This window comes from Plecotus auritus (assembly GCF_963455305.1).
Source record: "Plecotus auritus genome assembly, chromosome: 10".
Taxonomy (NCBI): Eukaryota; Metazoa; Chordata; class Mammalia; order Chiroptera; family Vespertilionidae; genus Plecotus; species Plecotus auritus.
The window spans coordinates 36,092,524-36,117,955 of NC_137785.1; the positions used below are offsets into that span (position 1 = coordinate 36,092,524).

The 25,432-nt window shown below is 48.9% G+C and overlaps 1 protein-coding gene across 9 annotated transcripts in view; it reads left to right on the forward strand.

Annotated features, from left to right (window-relative positions):
* The first annotated feature begins 372 nt into the window (after positions 1–372).
* PAK4 (p21 (RAC1) activated kinase 4) overlaps positions 373–25,432 on the forward strand; it is a 50,658-nt gene continuing 25,598 nt past the window's right edge. For 5 of the 9 annotated variants that reach the window (XM_080644457.1, XM_080644454.1, XM_080644463.1 and 2 more), the window contains exon 1: positions 373–528. The gene's annotated coding sequence lies outside the window, so the exon portion shown is untranslated. The remainder of the gene's footprint in view (positions 529–25,432) is intronic. The other 4 variants (XM_080644459.1, XM_080644460.1, XM_080644458.1 and 1 more) reach the window with 1 other exon arrangement.

Here is a 25,432-nt window from a genome sequence, read left to right on the forward strand (position 1 = left end):
AGACAATGCCTTGCTGGGTGTCTGGCAGATAGTAAATGCTTAAGAACTGTTTCTGGTCATTATTGTCCATTACTGCCTTCCAACCCCTAAACTTCTTTCCGGGGAAGGTGGGAATGACTATTACAAGCGAATAGTCATTTCCCCTTTAAGAACTAGAGTGGGCTGGGATCCAACCTCCCCGCACCTTTTCCAAATTTCCCAATCCCAGCTTGGCATTTTCCGCCCGAAGGTCTCCGATTGGACAATCTGCACCAATCAGAGGCTGGAGCGGACGCTGCCAGGCACTCAGCTCCGCCCCTAAGAGGGCCCTGCCCCCTACCCGGTCAGCCCTGTTGCTATAGGGACTGGTGGGCGGTGAAGGGGGAAAGCCCCGGATGTTCGTTGGGGATTCAACATGGCGGCGGCAGTGGCCGCGGTGGCGGCAGCGCAAGAGAGCTGAGGGCCACGCGAAGGCACGGAGTTCCGAGCCGAGCAGCTAGGCCGCGAGCGTCTACGGCGTCGACCCGGTAGGATAAGCAGTCTGGCCAGGTAAATGGGGTGGTCTGGGCGATGGCGGTGGGAGAGGGTTAACGTAAAGAGGGGGCGGGGCCGTTTCGGTCAAAGTTCACTCGTGGAGAGTAGGGTCGCGCCGGGTGTCGAGGGTCGAAGGTAGAGGAGGTCAAAGGTCAAACTTACGAAGGGGGTGTGGCCAGGAGTAGCGCAAAGTTCGAAATTTGAAGTGGGGGCGTGCTAGAGGGGGGTGGGGCGAGTGTCAAAAAAGGGGGTCGAAATAATAATTTGAGGAGAGGGTGCGCCTCCGATGATCAAAGGTCACAATCTTAGGAGGATAAGGGGACAGGTGGGAGGTTAAGGCAGCAACCAGTGGAGCAGATGAATGAGATTTAGGTTGGGGGGCATCTTTTATGGGATCAAAGGTGAGGCATGGACAAAGGGGAGAAATCATGTTTCCAAGGGCCAAAAGTTAAAACCCAAGTGGGACATATTGCCCGGGTCGGGTGGGGGACAGGACATCTAAGAGAGAGATCAAAGGTGATTTTTGGTGGGGGAGAGGGGAGTCCCCTTCCACAAATAATGACAATAATAGCAGTTCTAAAGCACTATGTGTCAGACCCTGTTCTAAACGCTTTATATATTGAATCCTGACTACACCCCTGTGGGTTTGGTGCCCTTACTAAAGGCTGACTTGCCCAGGGTCACATAATGAGGAAGTTGTGCACCTGGGATTCGACCTCTGAAGATCTGGGCTGAGTTCTATGCACTACTGCTTCTTAAGTAATCACAATATTGGTTAATATTTAATTTGGGTTAACACAGTGCTCAGTGCCCTGTGTGCCTGGTCTTATACCACAATCTTGTGAAGTGGGTATTAAATAGGCCCACTTTACAGACAGAAAAGTGAGGTTCAGAGAGCTTCTGCTAAGTCACAGGCAGATTCCAGGCTGGGTCTGAATCCCAGAGCTCCTACCCCTGATCACTACATTGAAAATTGCTGAAGGTCTGTCTTTTTTTTTTTTAATATATATATATATTTCAGAAAGGAAGGGAGAGGGAGAGAGAGAGAACCATCAGTGATGAGAGAGAATCATTGATTGGCTGCCTTCTTCCCCCTCCCTATTGGGGAACGAGCCCACAACCTGGGCATGTGCCCTTGATCAGAATCAAACCTGGGACCTTTCAGTCCATAGGCTGACACTCTATCCACTGAGCCAAACTGGCTAGGGCTGAAGGTCTGTTTTTGGAAGCAGAGACTGGGCAAGGCTGGGCCACTCCCTGAGCAGGAAAGGATTGTCTGTTTAGCCTCCATGGAAGGGTGTGATCTGGGAAGAGAGGTTCCCCTGGGCTTATGGGATGGGGTGTTTGTGGGTGGCCTGGAGTTCAAGTATGTCTAATGGGCTTCTGGCTGGGAGGGTGTCCTTGGGTGGTACCCTGTACAAAATTGGGTGTTTTCTGTACTTAAAACCCTAAGCTTTCATTATGGTCCTCAATTGCTCTCACCTCATTTCCTACTGCTCTCCCCATTCCTCGCCTCAGTCCAACCACATTGGCCTCTTTGCTGTTCTTCAACTCTGTAGACTTACACCTGCAGGTCTTTGACCTTCTTGTTCTCTGTGCCTGGAATCCTTTCCCACCCTGCCCCTGTCATTTGTCACTCACTCACAGCCCTACCAGGACCACCCAGCTCTCCCTGCCCTCAGACACTCTTTTTTTTTTTTGTTTTTTTTTCCCCAGCCCTCACTCTGTCCTTACCTTGGTTGTCAGCCTCTCCCACTAAAATGTGAGCCCCTCATTGGGCAGAAATTGCTCCATGTTGCTCTTTCCCTGAATCCCCACCTGAAGTGCTGCCTGCCTTGCAGAGGATGCTCTGTTGGTGGGATTGAATGTTGGGTACTGTGCTGGGTGTGGGAACTGTAGCAGTGGACAAGACACATGGAGCCTCTGGGGCTCTGTGTCCCTTGGTCGGAGAAGACATAACCTGCGAGGACGTGTTCAGGAGCCAGGAGAGTGCCTGGACCCTGGGCCCCAACCTGGGCTGGGGACTGTGTCCTGGGAACATCCCCTGGGTAAGTTCTGAAGGATGAGTAGGACGAATGGGAAATGGCAAACCAGGCAGAAGGAAAAGTTCTGTTTGTGAGTGGAGGTCAGGGAATGGATACAGGGGGCTTGTAGGTCACAAGCAGCCTGTAGGCTTACACCTGCAGGCCTGTGTGAGACCACTAGGGTGCCCAGTCTGGGAGGGGGATGGAGCCGAGGTGGATGAATAGCTTCCTGTGTCTGTGGAGCTGTGAGGCAATACTAGGGAGTAGTTCAGAAAGCAGACACTGGAGCAGGGATGCCGGATTCTCACCCCGCTCCATCACTCACAGACTGTGTGACCGTGGGCAGCTTAACTTTTCTGGGCCTCAGTTTCCTCTTCTGAAAAATGGGCCTAATGATAGTGGCTACCTCACAGAATTGCTGTGAGGATGCACAGTGTACAGTGTGCCTAAGGCCTGGCACACAGTAGGTGCTATGTATGCACTAATCTTGATGTTGCTGCTGCTCCTGCTACCTTAGAGATGATGGAGGGGCCTCTCTCTACCTGCCTCCTGGCTTTCTCTGGCAGCCACCCTATCCCTGGCTCTGGCGGTGTCACTGAGTGGGTGGACTCTCCAGGCAGCCTTGTGAGGCCAGCCCAGCCCTTGTGGTACAAGCTCACTCAGCATCTCAGGGCTCAGCACAGGCAAGGAGCAGTGGGGCTTGGCATTGAGGACCCACATTCTGGTCCCTGCCCTGTCACTTACCAGCCATGGGATCTTGGGCAAGAGATTTCTTATGTGCCAGTTTTTTCCTTATGATACATTTTAGACTATCAACAAAAATAGAGTTTTCAATATACCAGAACACCGACATCTCCAGCAACCGGCCTGGGACAGAATATGTAGTGGATGCAGTTCCTCTGCCCACCCCTCCCAGTCCTTCCTGCCAGTGGCTGCTCCTGTCCTGGAATTTGGTGTATCGCGCTTCTCTGCAGGCTGTCACACTTTTGCTGTCCTTAATTATATTCACAAATTCTAGAGCAATAGCTCTCAACCCCGGCTGCACATTGCTACGTATTGTAATCATCTGGAGAGCTTTCAAAACCCTGTTGCCCAGGCCCACCATAGATATTCTGGCATGGGTTCCTGGTCTGGGGTGGGGCCAGCCATAGTATGAGGTTCTCATGGCCCGCCAGGGTTGACCACCACCATTTTACAGGTCATGAAAATGGGATCACGATGAGCAGTCTGCTTCTTCTATGCAGCATTAGGGTTGGGTATTTCTTTGTGTGGATGTGTATAGGTCTAGGACAGTCATTCGTTTTCCTTGCTGTCGAGTGTTTCTTTTTGTGATTTCTGCCACACAGGAGTTCACTTTTCAGTGGCCATTTAAGTGGTTTCCCATTGGGACTGTAACAAACAGCACTGCAGTGAACCTTCTAGAAAGGGTTTCCTTTTATACTATCAATGGCCAGAGTCTCTCTTGGGCACATGTCTTGCTTGCCTTCCAAATTGCTTTCCTAAATGTTTGTACCAGTGTGCTTCCCAATAGGACTTGTGGGTTCCCTTTCCTCTGTGTCCTGCTTTGGTCTCTTTTGTGGCTCTTGCTGAGATGATTTAGTCAGTCATGAGATGGTAGGTTTTATGGCCTCCCAGGCTGGTGGGGCACCGCTGGGGAGATGGTTCATATGATGGGCTTAGGTGGGGCCTGACTAGCAACGCTGAGCCCCAGAGGGCTTCGACCTTTGCCTTCTAGGGCATCCGGGACAGTGACTGCAACTTTGACCCAGCTCTCCTTGGGGGCTTCTCCCAGGGCTGACAGTTGGGGAAGGAAACTATATTACCTTGAACCTCCTCAAGAAGGAGGCAGGGAAGAAGGTGAAGCTTGGAAGGGAAGGGCAAAGCCTTGCCACACTCATGTGTCTGACCATTGGTCCCAGTGGTGACCAACACAGCCATTGGCCCATCCCTCTTTCCGTGGCCCATTGTATTATAGTACAACTAGAGGCCCAGTGCATGAAATTCTTGCATGGGTGGGGTCCCTAGGCCTGGCCGGTGATCAGGGCCTATCGGGGCTGTCTCGCCCAGTCCTGATTGGGGCTGGGCCAGCTGGGGCCTGCTGGCTGCCAGAGGGGCCTGCCGGATGGACGGGGCTGGGGGAGGAACCGGGGAGGTTGGCTGGCCGTGGGAGGTTGGCTGTGGGAGTGCACTGACCACCGGGGGCAGCTCCTGCATTGAGCATCTGCCCCCTGGTGGTCAGTGTGCATCATAGCGACTGGTCGACTTATCGTTCTGGTCGTTCAGTTGTAACTGTCGCTTAGGCTTTTTTTTTTTTTTTTTAATATTTTATTGATTTTTTTACAGAGAGAAAGGGAGAGGGATAGTTAGAAACATCGATGAGAGAGAAACATTGATGTTTCTGCCTCCTGCACACCCCCTACTGGGAATGTGCCCGCAACCAAGGTACATGCCCTTGACTGGAATCGAACCTGGGACCCTTCAGTCCACAGGCCGACGCTCTATCCACTGAGCCAAACCAGTTAGGGAGCTTAGGCTTTTATATATATAGATGAAAGAGACAGACTTGTCCTCCGGTAGTGACAGCCCAGAGTGGTCGGGGCTGGGATAGGGGAGGCACATGGACTGTAGGAATCCAGAGGAGGTACCTGTCACAGCCTGGGGAGTCATTGAGAACTTTCTGGAGGAAACATCTGATCAGTAAGAGTGAGACAGGCCTACAAAGAATACAACAATTAGTGAGTATGGAAAGTACAAAGGCCCTCAGGTCCAAATTAGTTTGGGATGGTCAAGTATCATCAAGGAGGCCAGTGTGGCAGTGTAGGCAATGAGATTGGGAAGGTGGGGAGGATGTGGAAGGTAGAGCAGGTGCTTTCAGATTGAGGGAAGGATGGATTTCATTTTGTGTGTAATGGGGAGTCAATGGAGGGCTTTAAGCAATGTCTAGTTTCCTTTCATAAAGATTTCTCAGGCTACCCTGTGGGGAACAGATCATGGAGGGCAGGGAGATCCGAGGGGAAGTACTGTGATAGTTGAATAGAAGAGGGGGCATAGGACGAGGGTGGCAGTGATGGAAGAGGGTTCTATGTGCTGGCCAAGATTTATACACATTAACTCATTTGATCTTCACAACAACCTACAAGGTAGGTACTGTTATCATCCCCATTTTAGAGGTGAGTAAACTGAGATCCAGAGAGGAATGTGACTTGTCTAAGGTCACACAGCAGGCAAGTGGCAGAGGCAGGACTTAAACTCCACACCTTTGGGCACCAGAGTCGCTGCTTGTTGTGGTTACTTGCAATGATTTGGAAGTGTTTTTTGTTTTTGTTTTTAAATATTTTTTTATTGATTTGAGAGAGAGAAAGGAAGGAAGAGAGATAGAAACATCGATGAGAAATATCCATCGGCTTCCTCATGTATACCACCTACTGGGGATTGAGCCCGCTACCCAGGCATGTGCCCTAACTTGGAATCAAACAGTGATCTCATGGTTCATAGGTTGACACTCAACCACTGAGCCACACCGGCTGGGCTCAGGCTGCTCTTTATATGGAAGCTCATTGGGAGCCTGTTCAACCTGCATAGTTTCTGGACTCTGGGTCCCTACCTCCCTCAGGGACCCCCACAACCCTCTTCCTTTTTTTGTCTATCACCTCACCCCTCCTTGTCCTGCTGGCTCACAGTGAGCCAGACTTCCTGGCCAGACGCCGCTTGGGGTATCCCCAGCAGCTGTTTCTCCCATTAGCCGAGCCGGGTGGCCACAGATGCAGCCAGCAGGAAGCAGTCTCCTTCCAAGGCACAGTTAGGGAAATGGGACCCTTCCCGCCCAACCACCCATCCGGGGCTGGGCCTTATTGTCTGCCAGCTGCCTTGGTCCACAGGAAGGGTTGCGGGTGGCGGGGGGGGGGGGGGGTTGCGGGGAGCAAGGAGGGTCAGAAGGGGAGCTTTCCTAAGTCCCAGGGAGCCAACCATGGGAGATTTGGCAGAAGCCACTATTCACTGTAGCCTGTCCCATGGGGCCCTCTGGTCCCACCCTGACCTTCCCCAGGATGTGAGGTGATCTGCTGCCGCCCTCAGGGGCAATAGCAACTTCTCTGCCAGGGCCACACAGGCCACACACATCCTTCAGCCTGACCCCACTTTCCCCAGCTGGGGCCCCTGAGGAAGAGACATTTGTAACCCGTTGGGAGGATTGGAGGAGGTAAGGCTATAGAGTGCTTAGCACATTGCCTGGCACTCGGTAAGCTGGGGGTAGGTATCATCCTCTGCTGCAGCCTCCTCCTCACCTGCTCCCAGCCTCTAGTGACACTGCACTAACCCTAGCTCCCTGCTTACCAGGCGCTGGATCGTGCTTTATGGCCATCAGCACAGTGGCACCACCTGCAGACCCTGAGGAGGAGGTGTTATTAACCTCATTTCTCTTTTCCTGCACTTTAATTTTAAGAAGACACATTTTTGCTCCATGTGCATGTATTATCTATTCTCCTAAGTAATCACTGAAACACTGAGCCCAGCACAGAAGGGCATACGGTGACAAGGACATCTCTTTCCCATTCTGGCTGGCTGTCCCTTTCCCAGAGGCAGCCATTGTTCCCAGTTCTCTTTTTTGTGGTATTTGTTCCTACATATGTTCTCCCCCCTTTGTTTTTACTCCAGTGGAGCCAACTTCCCATGTTTGTATTCTGTCCTGCCCCCTTGAATTTTTCACTTGTTTTGTTGTTGTTGTTAAGTATATTTTTATTGATTTCAGAGAGGAAGGGAGAGAAAGATAGAAACATCAATGATGAGAGAGAATCATTGATCTGCTGCCTCCTGCACACCCCCTACTGGGGATGGATCCTGCAACCCAGGCATGTGGCTGTTACCAGAATTGAACCTGGGAGCCTTCCGTCTACAGGCCGACGCTCTATCCACTGAGCCAAACCAGCTAGGGCAGCATTTTTCACTCTTAAGTTCTGTGTCAGGACAGAGTGCTTCCTTGTGCTCGCAGTGGCTGTCATGTTCCTTGGCATGCGGATGGCCATTCAGGCCCTTCTGGGCTTTCCCTCCTCTGAACAGGGCTGCACGTGCCTGTGAAACAGCTGTGGATTCTGGGTTGGGCTGGGGTCCAGTAACTTGCCGGCAGTGTTCTGGCCTTCCTGAGAGCATGTGCCCCTTTATACCCCCCATCCCAGTGGCTGATGGCACCAAGGTTTCCTCACATGCTGGTCATGTGGACAGGGTGTTATCTGATGCTTCAAACTTTGCCTGTCAGGTACCAAATGACTCTTGTTGTGGCTCTGATTTTAACATGAGTAAAGTCTTTGTGTTTATTGAAAGCCATCTGAGCTCCTTTTCTGGGAGCTGTCTATTCATGATATTTTTACTTTACCTGAGAAGTGGAAACTAAGGCATAGACTGGAAACCCCACAGCAAGTAAGCCTGACTCCAACTTGAACCCAGGCTTACCTGGCTCCAATTTGTAGCTCTTTTTTCCCCTTTCCTATTTGTAGCTCTTAATCTGTCTGACACAGTGGAGGGCATGGACTCTGGAGCCGGCTTTGCCACTACTGGCTGTGTGATCCCAGACAAGTCACTTCACCTCTCTGTGCCTCAGTGTCATCTGTAAAATGGGATGTTAATGGTATCTCTTTATAGGGTTATCTTGAGGTTATAAATGCATAATCATCAGGCAGAATGCATAGCAAGTGCTCAAAGACAGTTATCTGCTAGCATTACTACTCAATATTAGTCTATATTGTAGTGTTCACAGAAAGTACTATTATTTCTGTGAACTAACATTGGATCTTCCCAGCACCCCCAAGTTGTAGGTGTTACTATTCCCCTTTCATAGGGCAGGAAATTGAGAACCTGGGAGACTTGCCTGGGGTCACAGAGCCAGCAGGGCTGGGATTTGGACCCAGGCTGCTGGCTGCCCAGTCTGGCTCCAACCACTGTGGCACACCACCTGTGCTACCCCCTTAACTAAGCCTCCCTCCCGCCCCCTCTGTTGTGTCCTCAGTCCAGGCAGGCTGCAGCAGAACTATGAAGGGGAACACCTTGACAGGTTGGGTCATCAGGCAGGGTCCCCACATAGGGCCTCCCTCTTGGGCCCTCCCTACTTCCTCTCCAGGTGTCCCAGCCTGGAAACTCCTGATAAAGCAGCATTGTGCTATGGTTTCGGCTGGCTTTCCCAGTCTGGTTTCAGCCACTCCCACACCAGAGAAGTAGCCTGCTGTCCTGGGCCTCCCCCCACCTCTCCTCCTCTCTCTCTGCCCTCCCTCCTCAGTGCTGGGAATGGGGAGAAAGTAGGACATTGCAGGAGAGCGGGGCTCTTCTGTATATCAGCCCCCAGGTGAGGATTCCCCCAGGGAGTTCTGCCTCCTCTCTCCCTAGGGACCCCTCCTCTGCTGCCTGCGGGGGCCTCCACAGCCCTCTTCCCCTTCCCCTACACTTGCACAGCATCCTGGCCCCAGGTTATTTGACTCTGAAATGCCATGTATATATACACATAGAAAAGTGCCTAGTGCACATGTTAGTTTGATAGATAATGACAAGGTGAACAGACACTTCACCCACCACAGCAAGGTAAAGACAGAGAGCTCAGCATCCTAGAAGTCCCCATCACCCTCTTGATCACAACTCCAGTAGTAATCACTCCCCTTATCTTGGGAGTCACCATGTCCCTGTTTTTCCGGGTAGCTTTTACCAGGTGTGCATCCCTGAATTCTAGAGTGCCACCTTGCCTGCTTTTGAACTTCACATAAATGGGATCCTTTGCATGTCCTTGTTTGTGTCTACCTTCTTTCATCCTCTGTCCCCATAGTTGCATGTATTGTGAGTTCATTCACCCTCCTTGCTGTGTGGTATTCTATGCTGTGAACAAACCATAACTTAGTTCTGTCTCCTGCTGTGCAGGTGTGAACATCCTCTTTGAATGTGCCCACTGGTGCGTGTGTGCACGCATTTCTCCAGGGAATAGGTGCAGGGTGTATTGCTCTGGGCAGAGGGTAGGGTATCATCACTTTTAGTGGACACTGCCCTACAGGTTTCCAGAGTGCTTGTACCTGTGTACATGCCCAATCCTCACCAACACTTGGTTTGTCAGACTTTTGAATTAATCTTGAAACATTTCATATTCTGTCCATCTGCAAAAGTAGCATGTGCATGTTATCATTGAGATGAGTCCCTTGTGTCATTTTCTCCTCCCTGTGTTCCTGTCCATGCCAGCTCTTACCTGTCCTACCAACAGGAGTCAAGTGCTTATTCCTGGATAAGCCCTATGCTGGGGCCACGGAACCCAGAGTTGAACACAACAGGCTCTCTCACTGAGCTCAGTCCTAGTAGGGGACACAGAGACAGGTAAAAAAGCCCCATCTTCCCTCAGTGGCCTTGTTTGGGGAACAGGCACCCCATCCATCCTCTTAATTGGGCCAAGAATCTGGTATCATCCTGACTCATCTTGACCTTTTCCTCCATATCCATGAGATCAGGAAAGCCTGTTGCTCTACCTTCAGAATAGAACCTGGTGCCTTTCCCTCTTCTTTATCGTTACCCCCAATTCAACCCACCCTAATCTTCCCCCTGGACCATTCAGCAGTATCCTCCCTCCTCCCTTCCCCACTGGCTCCATAGTCTGCCCTCACAGAAGCCAGAGGGAGCCTGAGTCAGATCATGACCCTTTCCTGCTGGGGACCCTCCGGTGGCTTCATTTCTCTTAGGAAACGCCTCCAAGGCCCCACAAGATTCTTGTCCAGTTTTTCTTTTCTTTTTTGTTACTCCTCAGCCAAGGATATATTTTCCATTGATTTTTAGAGAGAGTGGAAGGGTCAGGAGAGAGAGGGAGAGAAAGAGAGAGAGAGAGAGAAACATTGATATGAGAGAGACACATTGATTGGTTGCCTCCCACATGCACCTGACTGGGGCCAGGGGTTGAATCTGCAACCCAGGTACATGCCTTTCACCAGGAATGGAACCCGTGACCCTTTGGACCCCAGGCCAACGCTGTAACCACTGAGCCAAACCCACCAGGGCTGGCCCGGCTTTTCTGCTCACCATTGCTGTACCATTCCTAGAGCAGTCTAGGCTAGGTCCTGTCTCGGGGCCTTTGTTCATGCTGCTCTTTCAGTAACTTATCTCTCTTTTGCCCCCCACCTTCCCCTGCTTGATTTTCTCTGTAGCACTCATCATTACTACTTACATTACATTATAATTTATGGTTCTGTTGGTTTATTGTCCCCACTGTCCATAACTTAACTTCATAAGTTAGCTTACTGTGTCCCTTTGCTATATTCTCAGAGCATGTTGTGTAGTAGTCGCTCAGTAAACACTGGTGGACGAATGTGAATGAATGAATGAGCTATAATAAGTGGTGAGTGTATTGCCAGAATGTAGGATGGGGGACCCGCCCTGGGTGAGGAGTACAGAGCAGGCTTCCTGAGGAGGAAATGGCACTTGAAGTTACCTTAGAGAGGAGGAGGGTAGGGGCACTGGTGGCTGACGGAGCTGCCTGTGCAGGGGTCTAGGCGGGGGCATGCAGGGGCACTTGAGGACCTGAAGAAAGACTAACATCAGTGTCAGTTCTCCAGGTGGTCTGGATTCGAATGTTGACAGCCACTCAAGCCTCTCTGTGTCTCAAGTTTCTTTCTCTCTCTAGACCTGAGGTTACTCTGGGTGTCTGGGCATCTCTGAAGTTCTGTTCCTAACATACTTCCCCAGGGCCTGGCATGAAAATGTGAATGTGATTGTTTTCTTTTTCTTCCCACAAATTCTCTGGAGTGCCTGGCCCTTAGTGGCTTCCAGGGACACAGTGGTAGATAAACAGACCCAGTTGCTACCCAATTTGGAGCCTGTCTCTTGGACTCTCAGCCTTCTGAGGCATCCCTGTCTGGAGGCAGGAGAAGGCCTGCAATAATCTTGGGCCTGGGGAGTCTTTATTCCTTAGGCTGATTGATTATAAGGAAAACAAATTGAGGGTTTGCGTGTGCCAGCCGCAGTGACCCGCACAGCACTACCACACTTTTGCCTAATCTTTTCTGGAATCCCAGAAGGTGGCTACGGCCATCAGACCTGTTTCACAGATGAGGAGGGTGAGAGTGACACCAGTGGTGTATGCTTGGTTCACCCTGCAAGCTGGTGCTGAGCAGATGTGGTGGCATCTCCTTGTGGTGCTAATTTGCATTCCCCTGGTGGCAGGTCAGGTGAAGGAGCTCTCCACATGCTTTCAAACACCCAGAGAGCCTGTCCTGTGAAGTACCCCTTCATGTCGTGTGCCTGTTTTTCCCTTGGGCTGTCTGCGTGTTTATTTATCTCTTTGAGTTAAATCCTAGATTCTGGAGGAGAGCCTTTGTTTCTAAGATGTTACACTATCTTCTCCCAGTCTGCAGCTTGCGTTTTCACTTTTTTAAATTGCCTTTTGATGAACAAAAGTGCTTAATTTTAATGTCAAATGTGTCACTCATTTCCTTTGTAGTTTTATGGTTCTGCTTTTCTATTCATTCTGGAATTGGTGTGTGTATGTGTGGTAGGTATCCAGTTTTATATTTTCCACCTAGATCCCCATTTATTAAAAACAGACCAACTTTTCTCCACTGTGGCCCTGATCATAAATCATGTCTCTGTGTAAGTGGGCCTGTTTCTGGGAGCTCTCTTCCTTTCTCACTCTGTTTTTCTATTCCCATAGCAATACCACACTGTCCTAATTTCTATAGTTACAATAAGTCTAGATCATGGGAAAACAAGCCCTTCCACTTGTCTTGGCCATTCTTGGCTTTTTGTAATTTTGTTTAAATATTAGATAAGCATCTGTCATATACACAGATATGGCATCAATTCTTTCATTTCATGAATGTGGTCTATATTTATTTATGTCTTTTCTGATGTCTCTCAGAGAAGTGTCATAGTTTTCCATCACAGTCCTTGCTCACCTCTTGTTGGATTATTTTTAAAATATATTTTTATTGATTTCAGAGAGGAAGGAAGAGGGAAGAGAGATAGAAATATTAATGATGAGAGAGGATCATTGATTAGCTGCCTGCTGCACGCCCCCTACTGGGGATCGAGCCTGCAACCCAGGCATGTGCCCTTGACCAGCATCGAACCTGGGATCCTTCAGTCCTCAGGCCGACACTCTATTTATCCACTGAGCCAAACCAGTTAGGGCACCTCTTGTTGGATTTACTCCCAGGTACTTCATGCTGTGGCAGGGGGAGCCTGGGCCCTCTTCACCAATGAGGCGCCTTGCTCACTAGGTTGGGCCTTGTTGGGTGAGGCTCTCATAGCAGCGGCAGGGCCCACCTCCCCCATTCCCTGCTTCCTCCCTGGCACCATCCTGGGCCCTGGCAGAGGGCAGGCAGGTTGCCTGCAGAGAGGTTGTAATTTTCCTGAATGACTTTAAGCCTAATGAAAGGTTTTGCTTGACTAATCAGTTTATGGTTTAATTATCTGGAACAGACTCAGGAATACGGGGGGGGGGGGGGGGGCGGGGGTGGCAAGACTGGTATACCCCAACACCCTTCAGTGGGCCAGTTGGGCTTCTCCATGCCTGTGAGAGAAGATGTGGAGGGCAGCAGGTGCGGTTGAGGTTAGAATGGGTCCCTTTCTGCTTAGAATCCTTCCACAGCTCTGTTGCCCAGGGAGGAGGCCAGGACCCAGTCCCTCTGCTGGTCCATAAGGCCTGCTCCCTTCTGCTTGCTGGCTGCATTCACACCTGGCTGGCCTTTGTTTAGTGCTCTCACTTCATTTATTCTTTGGGTCTTGGCCTGAAGGTCACTACCTCTGGGAAGTCATGTCAGGCTGCCCCACCAGTCAGAGCAGGTCCAGAGCAGGTGATAAGCCCCACCCTCCCCTTGCCTGCTGTCAGGGTTATTCTTTACCTGATAAGTGCTTCTCAAAAGGGGTGCCTGGGCTGGGCCCTATGGTTTAGCACTTGAGTTGCAGGAGACCCAAGAGGAGAAGCGATTCAGGACTGGTGTTCCTACGTGAGGGCTGGAGTAGGTGTTCAGGCCTGGAGGACTGTGTGCTGGCTGAGGTCTTTTCAGGGAGACGCCTAGCTGGACTGGACTGAGGATGGGCTCCTGAGAGTTTGTTGAAGGGGGAGGGGACCTGGAGATGGCTGTGCCAGGCCTGGCTTCATTCCTTGCATTCCTTAGCAGGTCCCAGACTCTTGGTGTCCTAAGGTGGGGGAAGGGTGGACAAGCAGAGAGGGGCCTCCTGGACAATTGACCCTGTCCCTCCCTACCTTTCCCCTCCTTGTCCCTCCTTCTGCCTGCCTCATCAGTGTGTCCAGTCCCTCCTCAAGCCCCCTCATCCCACACTCACCCTTGGCTACACATTAGAGTCACCTGGTGGGGCCTCTGTACAGGGACCCAAGCCCAGACTGTTTGAATCCAAATCTCTGGCTGTGGGTCCTAAGTGTTGGTTTTTTTCCTTAAAGCTTCCCGGTGACTCTAGTGCAGCTGTGGGCAAACTACGGCCCGTGGGCCGGATCCGGCTGTTCTATCCGGTTTTCTTGCTCTCCCCTCCGCTCCTTTACTTTGAATTTATATTAGTTCACACAAACACTCCATCCATGCTTTTGTTCCGGCCCTCCGGTCCAGTTTAAGAACCCATTGTGGCCCTCGGGTCAAAAAGTTTGCCCACCCCTGCTCTAGTGTGATACTGAGCTGGGATGAGAGCCACTGGTCTACAGCAAACATGTATTCACTTTTGTGATTTTCAGGACACTTCTCTAGGCGTCTCACATGGTGTGATTAGGTCATGTCCCCCTCACAGGCACACTATAGGAAAATATTACTCCCATGTTATGGATGAGGCCATGGAGGCCCAGAGAAGGCTTCCTTCTGTCCCTGGCGGTGCAGCCTCTGCCACTGTCCTGTCTCCCCGCACCCCCATCCCTGGTCTGGACTGCATCTCTCTGTCTCCCCACCTTCTGTCCTTCTCCCTGTCTCTCTCCCTTCTTCCCACCCTCAATTTTCACTCTCCCCACCCTCACCCCCACCCCCATCCCCCAGCAGAAGCTTTCCCAGGCTTCCCGTTTAGAGCCAGGATGCCCCTGATGCCACAGAAGGGAGCTGGTTTCTGCAGGCCCAGGGCAAGGATGGGAAGGATGCAGATGTCATTGTGTGCCAGCCTCCCTCACTGCTTCTGGAATGTGGGGAGTGGGGGAGGGCACCCATCCTGCTAAAGTTGGGGGTACTGGGGTTGGCTCTGCAACCTTGTCGGGAGGACCATCTAGGCTGGTGAACCCTGACAGATCCTGTGACCCTTACCCTTCCATGGGCCCCAAATTTGGTGTCATCTGTTACCATTAACATTTCAGGATCCTTTGGAGTGGCTGATGGTTTAATTTCAGCAAAGGTTTATGCTAAGATGTGAAGGCTCTGTATCTGGAGCCTTTATCATTTGATGGGAATGAGGGGGAATGAGAACCCAGTGCTCCCACGCTTGGCAAGGACTGGGGCCCCCAGCTACCTTTGTGACCTTGGGTCAGACCCTGAGCCTCAGATGTCTCTTCATTAATTCCCACATCTGGAGCAGGAGAAGGATTCTTGCTGCCTCCCAGTTTAGCTGGATGCATTAAGTGAGTCAGTGTGAGTGCGTGTGTGACGCTCAGCAGAGGACTGCCATCATTATGTCATTATGCTAGCTGTTGCCTCGATTACTGTTATAGTTATTAGAGGCAGGTACATGTTTGGATTAATAGTTAAGATTCACGGGGTGAGTGATCCATAATTCTTTGCTATTATGACTAGGTCACATTTCCTGTTGTATAATGTTAAAAGTCTCATAAAATATCATATACTTTAGCTATAAATATTTCAGATTTTCCTCCTATAAGAGATAAGGAATCTTTTAAAAAATAGCCACAATACCATTGTCACAGGAAAAAAAAGAAACAAAATAATTCCTTCATCTCCTCACATTTCCCCAATTGTCTATCACCTTTTTTTCAGTTTGTGTGTTTGAGTTGGAGTGCAGACAAAAGTCAATGCTTTTGGATTTGGTTGGTATGTGTTCTGTAGTCCATAAGATTTACTCCTTCAGTTCTTTTGTGTCCTTGCTGTTTGCGTCATTTATCTTTCAAAGACCCTGGCCTTTTGTCTACATCTTGCTGATGCTTTTTGTGGTGTCATCTTATATGTTCCTCTATCCCCTGTGCTTTTTGTAAATTGGGACTTAGGTTAGAGACTTGGTTATAATTAAGTTTGTTTCTTTCATGAACAGTATGTGCCTGGGTGATTTTAAAAATAAGTTTAGTTAAGTTTTATAAAAAGTGAGTGGATTGAAAAAAAAATCTTCAGTTGCTCCTAGTAGGGCTGGTATCCAGATACAGCAGAATGGGATGGGGGAACTGAAGGACTGAGATTTGGGGATTCCTGAGAACAGAGGGCTCGGTATTAGCTCCCAGCCTACAGTAAACCACTGTCATAAATGCACAGCTTTGGGCTCCTGCTTTGCTAGGACATAGGCCCCCAGATGTGAACTGTCCCTGACCCCTATCCCCTTCAGCCTGGCCTGGTGGTTAAGCCTTAGAGACAGAGCTAGACTCTGCCCTTGGCCACACTGGGAACCTTTCTCATCCCTTGCCTGCTTCCTCCTGCATAACATGATGGGGAGGGCTGTGGTCAGGACTCAGTGACCATGCGGAAAAGGGCATGGTGCCTGGCGTGTGCTCCGGAGCTGCTGTTCTGCATTTAGTGTAGGTCTCCTCGACCTCAGCTGCGTCACCCTCCCCTCCAACTCTCCCTTCCTGCCACAGAGGCCTCCACGCGCACATCTTGAAATGTATCAGGCGGGCTCTAATCCTTGGGCCTTTGCAGTGGCCGTTCCCCTCACCTTCAACGTTCTCCTCATGGCTCCCTCACTTCAGGTCTTGCTCACATGCCACCCCCCAGACCTCCCTGACTGTATTCTCTGGCCCCTCTCTCACTTGTTATATACATTTTTATTTACTTGTGTATTGTCTTATATCCAACACTAGAATTGCTGCTTCAAAAAAGAGGGACTGTCTTATTCACTGCTGTGTCCCCAGAGCCTAAAACAGTGCTTGACAATTGAGTGCATAATAAAGGATTGCTTAGTGTGTGAACTAATGAGAGAATGAACATGGTTAAGTGGATGGACTTTGGCACAGGTTAGACTTGCCGTGAAATCCTGACTCTGATACACACCGTTTGACCTTGGGCCGGCACCTCTCTTCCCTGAGCCTTTTTCCTCCTCTGCAACGTGGGGGTGTTAGCAGCACCTTACTCCCTTGTTTTGCACCAGCATGCTACCCACATATATGCTTTATAGCTGGCCTCACGGCTGTCCTATGTCTCCAGCACAAGGCACAGATGAGCCTGCCATGGGGACACTTTATCAAATCTTAAATAAGGCCTTCTAGTCTGTGTGACCAGCTGTGGTGCCCCAGAACAGTCCAAGGATATGGATAGGTTAGTCCCCAGGGCCAGGAAGGCTCCATGGGGAATGTGACTCACAAAGGACATGAGAGTGCCAGGATGTGGAGAGACCTGTGTGTTGTGGCCGAGTCTGAGGGTTTGGGGGCTGGCTACTTCCAGGCTGTTGTCTCCCTTGCAGGAAGCAAGCAAAGAGCTGCAAGGGGCCAAGGAGGACTGCTGCTCTGATTACAGTAGCAGTTCCAGGAGTGTGTGTGTGTGTGTGTGTGTGTGTGTGTGTGAGAGAGAGAGAGAGAGAGAGAGAGAGAGAGAGAGAGAGAGAGAGAGCCAGCTCATCTGGCCAGCATAGCTCAGTGGTTGAGCATTGACCTATGAACCAGGAAGTCACGATATGATTCCCAGTCAGGACATATACCCAGGTTGCAGGCTTGATCCCCAGTGTGGGGCATGCAGGAGGCAGCCAATCAATGATTCTCTTTCTCTCCCCCTTCCTCTCTGAAATCAATAAAGATCCTATATAATAATCCTATATAATAAAAGCCTAATATGCAAATTGACCAAACGGTGGAATGACCAGTGGAATGATGGGTTGCTATGACGCACACTGACCACCAGGGGGCAGACGTTCAATGCAGGAGCTGCCCCCGGCCTGCAGGCCTCAGGCCAGCCAAGGTGGGTGCCAGTGGGGGGGCCCCCCAATCGCCCCGTCGGTCACCCCACAGATTGGCCCTGATCGCCAGCCAGGCCTAGGAACACTACCCATGCATGAATTTCGTGCATCAGGCCTCTAGTCCTATATAATAAAAGGCTAATACGCAAATTGACCAAACGGAACAGTCGGTCACTATGATGTGCACTGACCACCAGGGGGCAGATGCTCAATGCAGGAGCTGCCCCCTGGTGGTCAGTGTGCTCCCACAGGGGGAGCGCTGCTCATCCAGAAGCACTGAGCTGGACTCACAGCTGGCGAGCACAGTGGTGGTGGCAGGGACCTCTCCCGCCTCCATGGCAGCACTAAGGATGTCCGACTGATGACTTAGGCCCACTCCCAGTGGAGAGCGGGCCTAAGCTGTCAGTCGGACATCCCCCGAGGGCTCCTGGACTGCAAGAGGGTGCAGGCCAGGCTGAGGGACCCCCCCCCCCGAGTGCATGAATTTCGTGCACTGGGCCTCTAGTATATTATAAAAAATAAGAGAGCCAGTGCACACATGTATGTGTAGGTGGAGCTGCCAGCTGTCAGAATTGCTATCGCTGGTGTTTCCTGCATGGCAGTGTAAAATATGATGTGTACATAAAAGTGTACAGAACCTCCCTGTTCAGTTTAATGAATAATTATAAAGCAAACACCCATCTATTGACAACCTGATGAAGACAAGCATTGCCAGTGCCCTAAAAGCCCCCTCCTTCATGTGCTCTTCCTAGCATTATCAAATAAATGCAATCATCTTTTCTTCTTTTAATTATTACCTCTTTTTGTGAATTATGAAAGATTTCAGATGTCCCAGGAAAATAGAGAGTCACCTGATGAACCTTCTCAGGCCCGATGCATAGCGAGGAGAGACAACACTCTTGCTATGATTAAAGTCCTCCAGATGCCTTCCCCCAGGTACCCAGAGCCTCACTGTGGTCCCTCCCTGGGCTTCCCTAAATAGTATACTGGATGGTTCTCCAGGTTTTAAAATGGTGTAAATGATCCCAGGCTGCCAGTACTTGGCTGCAGCTTGCTCTCAATATTTTGCTCTTGAGGTTTCTCTGGGTGGATAAATGAAGTTCTGTGCCATTAGGGATGCATCCAGCATGGATCAGAGTCCCCCACCCCAGCCAGATAAAAGCAGCCTGCGTTGCTGGAGCTCAGTAGGGCACTTGGGGCTCCTCTGCCCCAGGCCCGCAGCCCCCGCCCCAGCCTGGCATTGCTTCCAAGTGAAAGTGGGCATTTTGGAGGGTGGGGAGCACTGCTAGCTTTGCAGGTCACCAAATGGAATTCATTTACAGGTCCTTGATGTGTAAGGGGCTTCCCCCGAGCACCTGTAAGGTAAGAGTGGGTTATAACCTGGGATCTGTCCAGAGAAAGCTGAGACCCTCCCTCCATGTGGGAATAGATTAGGGGTTGAAGTGGGAGGGTCTCTTCTCTTTGGCTTCCCCTGAGGGCCCTGTTTAGTGATCTCATCTAGCAGTTCATGGAGAGACCCTCTGGGTTGGAGATTATTATCTAAGGCTCTGGATCTGGAAGCCTGGGTTTGCCACCTGGCTCTGCCATCTACTAGCTGCGTGACCTTGGGCATGTGGCACTCTTAACCCTTTGGCCTGTTCCCCCATTTATAAAATCGGATTGTATAAAGGTTATTTCATCTATGTAAAGCACTCAAAAGAGAGCTAGCACATAGAAACCTCTTAATGAGTCCTAGTTCTCAGTATTATTGTCATTATTGCCATTCACTCATTCATTTTGTAGATTGAGTTCATCCCTGGGCTGGCTGATGCCTGGGACAGGCTGGTGGCCTGTTAGCCCAAAGTCCTAACCTCATGGAACTTGAGGCAGTGACATTCTAGAGTCACCTTGGGGAAAGCACAGTCCAGAGTGTCCCAGCTCCAGCCTAGGAAATCAAGGAATGCTTCCTGGAGTAGGAGATATCTGAGATACTGGCTGGGAGAGGAACAGAAGTTAGTGTGTGGAAGGCTGTTTTAAGGAGCATGAACAGCATATTCAAAGGCTAAAAGATGGGAAAGGGGCTGGCATTTTTAATAAAATTATTTTTAATTAAAAATTTTGAGATAATTGTTGAGTCACATGCAGTTGTAAGAAATAATTCAGAGAGAGCCCTTGTACCCTTTACCTAGTTTCCCCAATGGTAACATTTGGCAAGTCTAGAGTTAGTACAAGAACACAACCTGGATATTGATGTGGATAAGGTAAAAATACAGAACATTTTATCACAAGGATTCCTCCTGATGCCTTTTTATAGCTACATCCCCTCCCTGGCCCGTCCCTAACTCCTGGCAACCCCTTATCTGTCTATTCCCCATTTTTATAATTCTGTTATTTCAAGAATCTGTATATGTAAAACCCTAATTTGCAAATAGACGGAACAGCGGAACAAACGGTCGCTATGACATATGCTGACCACCAGGGGGCATGCGCAGAACAGGGCGGGCGTCAGCCGCGGCAAGATGGTGGAGGAGGTGAATGGGGACGCCAGAACAAGGCGGGGCGCCGGTCGCTGTCATCCGGGCGAGCCTCTGGTGGTTACTGAAAATCCTTTGCTCCCGTGCTTCGCGGTCCCATCTGGCGCTTGCACCATTTGCCGTCACTGGCCCCACTTGCACCCGCTGTCAGTGCCCGGCACCAGCCCCGATCGCTCGGTGCCATCAGTGGCCCCACTCACACCCACTACTGGTGCCAGCCCAATCGCTCGAGCCATCAGTGCGTGGGAGCGGCAGTGGCGGGAGCAGGGCTGCCAGCAGACAGGGGACTGGGGGCCTGGCAGGGGCGCGGAGGATGGGCCGAGACCCGCCCTGTGCCCACTGCAGCCTCACAGCCCACAGTTCCTTTCAAGGTGCACGAATTCATGCACTGGGCCCCCAGTGTTATATAAATGGAATCATGCTATATGTAACCTTTTGGGGTTGACGTTTTTTCCACTAAGTGTATTCTCTAGAGATTCATCCAAGTTGTTGCCTGTATCAGTATTCATTCCCATGATATGAATGTACCACAGTTTGTTTAACCATTCACCCATTGAAGGACATCTGGGTTGTTTATAGTTTAGGGTGATGACAAATAAAGCTGTTATAAACAGCCACATACACAATTATGTGTGAATGTAAATTTTCATTTCTCTGGGACAAATACCCAGAAGTGCAGCTGCTGGGTAGTATGGTAGCTGCATGTTTAAAGAAACTGCCACACTGTTTTCCAGCATGGCTGCACCATCTTACATCCCCACCAGCAATGCATGGGTGATCCAGTTTCTCTGCATCCTCACCAGCATTTGTTGTTGTCACTATTTTTCACTTTAGCTGGCATAATAGGTGTGTAATGATAACTCACTGTAGCTTTAATTGGTATTTCTCTAATGGCTAATGATGTTGAACACCCTTTCAGGTGCTTATCTGCCATTTGTGCATCCTCTTTGGTGAAATGTCTCTTCCTGTCTTCTGTCCATTTGCTAATTGGATTGTTTGGGGTTTTTTGTGTGTTTTTTAAACTAAGTTTTGAGAGTTCTTAGTCTCTTCTAGATACTACTCCTTTGCCAGATAAGGAGTTTGTAAATGTTTTCTCCCAGTCTTTAGCTTTTTATCCTCTTCACGTGGGCTTTTGCAAAACAGACATTTTTAATTTTGATGAGGTATAATTGATTAAATTTTCCTTTTATGGATCTTGCTTTTGGTGTCATAGCCCTAGATTCTGAAGATTTGCCTATTTGTTGTCTAAAAGTTTTATAGTTTTAACATTTTACATTTAGCTCTCTGCTCCATAATGAGTTAATAATATTTGTGCAAATTGTAAGGTTTGGATCAAGGTTCTTTTTTTTTTTTTTTTTTTTCATATGGATATCCAGTTATTCTAGCACCATTTGTTGAAAATGCTGTCTTTTCTCCATTGAATTGCTTATGTTTCTTTGTAAAAAAAATAAGTTACCACAGTAAGATACCACTTTATACCTACCAGGATGGCTATTATTTAAAAAATAGGAAAATAACAAATATTGGTGAAGATGTAGGGAGATTGGAACCCTCATGCATTGCTGGTAGGAATATTAAATGGAGCAGCCACTGTGGAAGACAGTTCAGTCGTTTCTCAAAAGGTTAAATACAGAACTACGATAGCAATTCCAGTCCTAGGTATATGTCCAAAAGAATTGGAAGCAAAGACTTGGACAGATATTTGTATACCAATGTTCATAGTTGCATTATTCACAGTAGCTAAAAGGTAAAAGGTTTAAGTGTCTATTAATAGATAAATGAATACACAGAAGAACCAAGATGGCAGCAAAGGTAAATGCCTGTACTCGTCGCCTCTCACAACCACATGAAAATTACAACTAAAATACAGAACAACCATCGTTCAGAACTGCCTGAAAGCTGGCTGAATGGAAGTCCTACAACTAGAGAAGTAAAGAAGAAAGCTCATTGAGTCTGGTAGGAGGGGTGGAGGCACAGACCAGGCTGGACCAGCACCCATGAGTGTCGCTTTTTTTAATCAGGAGGGAGATCATCTCTGTGGAGGCCACCCAGGAGGAACAAGGAGTCCCAGCCCCACACCAGACCTCCAGCACAGGGTTCCAGAGCTGGGAAGAGAAGTACCTGCAACTATGGGCTATAAAAACAGTAGTTTGTGGCTGAGTGACACCAAGGCTGCTGGAGACCCAAGTGTTCAATTTAAAGTGCCAGTGCACAAACGTACTCAGACTCCCAGCATGGGTGGCTTTGGGGAACACAAACACATATGGGGAGGAACTGGGTTGTCTGGCATTGGGGCAGGAACTTGGGGTGGCTTTCTCCTAGATGGGGGTGCTCACAGGGGTCATTGTTCCTGTGCTGAAATCTCTTCTTTTGCAGGGCTGACTGGCAGCCATATCTGAGTCTCCATCAGCCTGGAGCACACTGTTTGCTGTATCATGGGTATTCCCTGAGACCCTGCCCCATCCAATTTGCAGCCCCACCCAAGTTGTTTGCAGCAGCTTTTCCATATGTATGGCCTGTCCTGGCTCAGGCTTCAGCCTTTGCTAAAATCTCTCAAACAAGCTGCAGCAGGTGACAGCATGCCCCGAACCTATCAATAAAAGGCCCAATCCCAGCACTAGCACCAGCCTGCCTTTCTTCCCAGCTGGGCCTTGCCTGGGCACATCCAAGCCCAATACAAATAGAAAATAGCAGCCATCTGAAGATCCCTCTATAGGTCCTGTCAGGTGGCTCCAGGCAGTGGCTGGCTTTGCATCTCCCTGGAGGCCCTAGAGTCAGTGCACCTGGTGGGCAGCTTCAGACCATAGCAGATTACAACTCTACACATCCACAAGTGACACACTCAAGGGGCAGACTCAGTGAGCACCAAAGCCCCACTGAAGCAAATCCTGCTCCATTAGGGTGTTTTCTGAACAGCAGCTCTCCCACTGTAGCCACAGCTGGTCCTCACAGCTAATTGGCCTCCCAGTGATGCCAGAAGCAGTCAAGGCTTAAGTACAAGACTGTGCACACAGCCCACACAGGGGTGCACCTAGAGTGCCCAGCTCAGAAGACTGGGGAGGCTGAGCCAATGGGCCCTACAGGATACCTACTACACAAGGCCACTCTACCAATTCCAGGAGACATAGCAGCTCTACTTAATACATAGAAACAAACACAGGGAAGCAGCCACAATGTGGAGACAAAGAAACATGTCACAAATGGAAGAAATGTAAGCAAGCAAACTACTGGATACAGAATTCAAAACCATAGTTATAAGGTTGCTCAAGAATCTTCATGAGATTTTCAAGGATTTTAGTGAGAATGTCAAAGACATGAAAAAGGACCAGTCAGAAATTAAGCATACACTAACTGAAATAAGGAATAATTTACTGAGATTCAACAGTAGAGTAGAGGATTCCGAGAATCAAATCAAGAATTTGGAATATAAGGAAGCAAAAGACACCCAATCAGAACAACAACAACAACAAAAAGAATCCAAAAATATGAAGATAGTGTAAGGAGCCTCTGGAACAACATCATGTGTACCAACATTTGCATTATGGAGGTACCAGAAGGAGAAGAGAGAGAGCAAGATATTGGAAACATATTTGAAGAAATAATGACAGAAAACTTTGCCTACCTGGTGAAAGAAATAGACTTACAAGTCCAGGAAGCACAGAGAATCCCAAAAAAAGAGGAATCCAAAGAGGCCTACACCAAGACACATAATTAAAATGTCAAGGGCTAACGACAATTTTAAAAGCAGCAAGAGAAAAGCAGTTAGTTACCTACAAGGGAGCACACATATGACTTGTCAGCTGATTTCTTAGCAGAAACTATGCAGGCCAGAAGGGAGTGGCAAGAAATATTCGAAGTGATGAATAGCAAGGACCTACAACCAAGATTACTCTACCCAGCAAAGCTATCATTTAGAATTGGAAGGTCAGATAAAGAACTTCATAGACAAGAAAAAGCTACAGGAGTTCATCACCACCAAACCAGTATTACATGAAATGTTAAAGGATATTCTTTAAGAAGAGGAAGAAGGAGAAGAAGAAGAAGAGATACAAAATATGAACAATAAAATGGCAACAAAAATATATCAATAATGGAATCTAAAAATCAAAATAAATGAACAAATCTAATGGACAAAATAAACTGGTAAGCAAAATAGAGTCAGAGGAAGCATTGGACGGACTGACGAATCTCAGAGGAAAAGGGGAGGGGGAGAGTGGTAGGAGGAGATTAACCAAATATCTTAACTATAGACACAGACAGTAGGGTGGTGAAGGGGCGGGGCAGGAATTGGGTAAAGGGAGGCAAAGGGGGAAAATAGGGGGACATCTGTAATACTCTCAACAATAAAGATTTTAAAGAAATTAAGTGGATACATAATTTGTGGTATACACACATAGTGGAATATTATTCAGTCATATAAAAGGAAGGAGCCCTGGCCGGTCTCGCTCAGTTAATTGGGCAACATCCTGTGCACCAGGAGGTTGCCTGTTCCATTTCTGGTCAGAGCACATGGCTGGGCTGGGTTTTCAATCCCAAGTAGGGGGTGTAGAGGAGGCATCCTATCAATGTTGCGGCCTCACATTGATATTTCTTTCCAGAAACCAATAAAAATTATTCTTTGGCCTTGGCTGGTATGTTCAGTGGTTAGAACACCAACCTGGGCACTGCAGGGTTGCGGGTTCAATTCCCGGTCAAGGGCATGAACCTGAGTTGCAGTTTGTTCTCTGCCTGGGTCGGGGCACATGCTGGATGCAAACAATCAATGTGTTTCTCTCACATTGGTGTTTCTCTTCCCCCGCCCCCCCCCCACCTCCCACCCCACCCCCGCTACTTCTTTTCCACTCTATCTAAAAGCAACGGAAAAATATCCCCAGGTGAAAAGTAATACAAAAACAACCAAACAAAACTATTCTTTAAAAAAAAAAGGGGGGGAATTTTGATATATTCTACCAATATGAATGGACTTTGAAAACATTATACTAAGTGAAATGAACCAAACATGTGGCTCAGTGGTTGAGTGTCAACCCATGAACCAGGAAGTCATGGTTAGATTCCAGGTCAGGGCATATGCATGGGTTGCGAGCTCAGTCCCCTGTAGAGGATGTGCAGGAAGGAGGCAGCCAGTCAATGATTCTCTCTCATCATTGATGTTTCTCTCTCTCCTTCTCCCTTCCTCTCTCTGTAGCCAATAAAAGCATATTAAGGGGGAAAAAAAGAAATGAGCTAACCATAGGAGAAATATTGTAAGATTCTATTTATATAATTTGCCTAGAATAAGCAAAGTCATAGAGACTGAAAATGGAATAGAATTTACCAGGGGCTGAGGAGGAGAGGATA